The 3772-nt window shown below is 40.2% G+C and overlaps 1 pseudogene; it reads right to left on the bottom strand.

Annotated features, from left to right (window-relative positions):
- Positions 1-1018: 1018 nt before the first annotated feature.
- On the bottom strand, positions 1019-2310 carry LOC101327488 (eukaryotic translation initiation factor 3 subunit E pseudogene; annotated as a pseudogene).
- Between the last annotated feature and the right edge of the window lie 1462 nt (positions 2311-3772).

Below are 3772 nucleotides of genomic sequence, written 5' to 3'. Positions count from 1 at the left end.
AGTCCAGTGGTTAGGACTCCACACTTCCACTGCAGGGGCCACAGGTTCAATCCTTGGACGGGGAACTAAGATCCCACAAGCCTCAAGGCGTTGACAAAAACAGACAAAAAAAAAGTTGATTGAAGTTTTGAGCTTCCGAATTTTGACAGAAAGTGTGTGTGGTGGTGACTTGGGAGGGTGGTGATAAACAGCTAGTCCTCTTCTAGGCTTGCTACCGGCTCCAGTTGCCTGGGATTGTCCCGGGTTTAGCACTGAAAGTCCCTCATCCTGGGAACCTTCTCAGTCGGGACGGCCACTGTCCACTCCCAGGTTGCTCCCACCAATATTAACTGGTCACTGCCAGCCTGGGAGGTCACATTATATTTTTCGTTCAACAAGCTTTTGCTGGCAGTGGAAATATGATGGCCAGCAAAGCAGACACAGCCCCGACCCTTACAGACCACGGGAAATTCCTTCTTTGCATTGAAGTGGTATTAATGAAACTGGGCCTCTTTTAAAAAAAATCTTATCTTCCCTCATTATAGTGGTAGAAAAATTGAGAAGAAAAGCGTACAAAGGCAGAGGAAAAAAAAAAATCGCACTGGCAGATTTCCTTTCAGTATTTTTCCTACACATTTCCCCAGTTACTTCCTATCAGTGTCCAAAAAAATGCAAGTTAATTTTAATTTTGGCCGCAAACCAAGAACAAAAAGGTTAAGTGCATTGAATTAATTTTTCAAGCCAAAGTTAAAGGCTCTGAGGATGATCTGCTGTCTCCAAGGGTCCAATCCCTGTTTTTTTCCACTAGCAGGTGTGATCACAGGCCTGGCAGAGGCGCATAATGACTTTCCCTCCTCAGCAAGGCTTCCTGCTTTGCAATTTTTTTTTCCTTTTACAAATTGAAATGCTGCATTCATTTGATAACGAATCAAGTAGAACAGAGGAGATTATGGTGAAAAACAACAGTGCCTCACCCCTTCCCATCCTGTTCCGCCCAACACCCTCCTGTGACCTAGAGGCAACCCCATTTTTTTTTTAATGGCATAAATGAAACAGCCAATTTTATTCAAATTCTCCAAAATTTATGCTCAATATGTTAATTGTTTCTAAAATGTTTCACCTTTGTATAATGGTTTTATTATTTCATCTTTCTTTTATAGTTTTTTTCATTTTTTTCTGTACAGTTCTTCAGTAGAAGCCAGAGTCCTGAGTTGCCCAGTTAGGAGCCTCTGACCTACTATTCTGATTGAGTTTCTTCTCAGTATTCATGGCCAACATCTGGCTTCTAAATGAGAGGCTTTTGGTCTTTTCAATCACTTGCTGATAGGGTGAGACTGCACTGTTACCCATAACCACATGACCTAATTTAGAATCAATCTTGGCATCCAGTCTTGAATTTCTAATCAAATTTACAATCCACCTTTCAGCTTCTTCTGGAGTCATGTTCAGTTTATCTGCCAACATGTTTATGCTGCTTCATTGATGGATGCGACAAAATGTCTCAAATACGAAGAGACAGGCATTTTCAATGAAATCCTCAAGCCACCAAGAAGAAATCATTCACTAGCACTGATTCACATTCCCTTAGCTTTTTCTGAGCCCCATCAAAGTCAGAGTTAACATATAAGCATTCAACAGACTCTATAATTGGGTTTTTATATGTGTAAGACTCCTGTTGAATAACTTTGACCAGATCTTTTAGCACCTGCCGGCGTTTTCAGACATCTTTGTTTGTTATGACTGCTGTGGTCAAATAGCGGAGAATATGTGGACACATTGTCTGAATTGTGTTAAGATACGGTGGCTGGTAAAGGAAGAGATCAATAATGTTATCACACCCTTTAGGGTGATTGAAGAAAACAGAGACCAATGAATGAGCCACATTCGCTGCTGAAGAGGCTGAAGTGGAGAACTCACAGAATTATTATCTGTCGTCTCTTTTAATGGTGTATGGTCTTCCATGGCTGCATCCCAATTCTGCATTAAGATTTCAGAAGCCAGTTTTCCCCAGAGTGAACTCAACGCATTTCTATCCATTGCTGGAACCAACGCTCTAAAGAAGTAAAGATATTCTGCTGCTCCAGAGTAATTTCCACATTCATATTGGAATTTTGCATATCTGTAGAGTGTATCTAAATATTCCTGCCTAAAACCATGCTTGTCTGCCAGGTAGTCAAACAGCATCTGACCATCCCTTGTTGACTGCATTTGAGGCAACCCCTTTTAATGGTTTCTGTTTTTATTTCTTTTGGAAGTTGTTTCCAAAATTCCTAGCTCAAATGCCCGTACTTTATTTCTTTATATATCAATTTTAGTGAATGTTGAGTTTCCAATATAAAACATGAGGCGTTTAACTCATTTACCCTCCCTCTCCCTCTCTTCTTCCCAATAATGACTATTTATATTATTATTTTTGTTTTTATATTAATTATTTTGGTTCCATCTACTTTCCTCAGCATCTCTAGCAAGAGAGGCCAGCTTGTAACTCCTCTTTCTCTCCTCACTTCCACATGCAAACTTTTCTCAGTTTCACATTTATTGTACAAAGTCAAGATTTGCGGTATTTACAATTGTTCCTGCAACCACAAACAAATCTTCTTGATTTTTCTATGTCGACTCCAAAGGTTAAGATCCAATGAACAGTATTGACATTATGAGGGCCTTGTGAATACTGGTCACACTCAAACAACAGGCTGGAACCCCGCACCCCCTGCAGTAGAAGTGCGGGGTCTTAACCATTGGACCACCAGGGAAGTCCCAGGATTACACTTTCTCTTCAATGCACTCAATCCCACAACCCGGGAGAATGTTTCAAGCATTAAGGTCATTGATTAATACTATATCAATTAAATACCATCATGTCATATTAGAACTTGCCTATCATTTAAACTATTATTTATTTATTTATTTTGGCTGCGCCGGGTCTTAGTTGCAGCACGCGGGATCTTCCTTGCGGCATGTGGGATCTTTTATTTCACTTGTGCCATGCGGACTTCTCAGTTGGCCCACAGACTTCTTAGCTGGGGCATACGGACTCTTCGTTGCAGTGTGCATGTGGGATCTAGTTCCCCAACCAGGAATCGAACCTGGGCCCCCTGCATTGGGAGTGTGAAGTCTTACCCACTGGACCACAAGGGAAATCCCTTGCCTATTATTTAAATAAAGAATTTCTTCTTCAGTTTTGGAATTTTCCTAGAGATTCTGATGGCTTTTCTTTCTTCTTGTACTCCTTACCTATAGCATGTCTTTTTTTCCCCCGAGTTATTGTTCATACCATTTATACAATTCAAGCCACATTTTTGCTTCCTCCTCCAGGTAGAACCCATTACTCCCTAAGTCATCGTCCTTCATTCCCTGTTCTTTGGGCTTAGATCCACTGTTTCCTGTATATTATTTTGTCTTCTTTCTGGTTTGCTACCACATTTTCTGGAATACATCCTCAATTTTCTAGAAAAGTGTGTGTGGAGGCCAACTTTGTGTGTCAGAACAAGTCTTTATCTGTTTGACCAGATATATATAGAATTCTAGGTAGAAATTCTTTTCTCTCAAAATTGTGCAGGCATGTCTCCATTCAGTCTTCTAGGATTCACTGGTATTGACACAAAGTCTGTAGCCATTTTGATTCTTGTTCCTTTGGAGAGGAATAGTTTTTCTCTTTAGAAACTTTTAACATCTTCCCTTTATTCCTGACGTTCTGAAATTTCATGAGGAAGTATCTAGATATGGATAATTTTTCATTCATCATCTTGAGCATACAGTAAACCCTTTCAGAATGAAGACATGACTTTTTCTG

This window comes from Tursiops truncatus, chromosome 20, assembly GCF_011762595.2.
Source record: "Tursiops truncatus isolate mTurTru1 chromosome 20, mTurTru1.mat.Y, whole genome shotgun sequence".
NCBI classification, from domain to species: Eukaryota; Metazoa; Chordata; class Mammalia; order Artiodactyla; family Delphinidae; genus Tursiops; species Tursiops truncatus.
The sequence above is the reverse complement of the archived record's forward strand: the minus strand, read 5'-3'. Positions and strand labels throughout refer to the sequence as shown.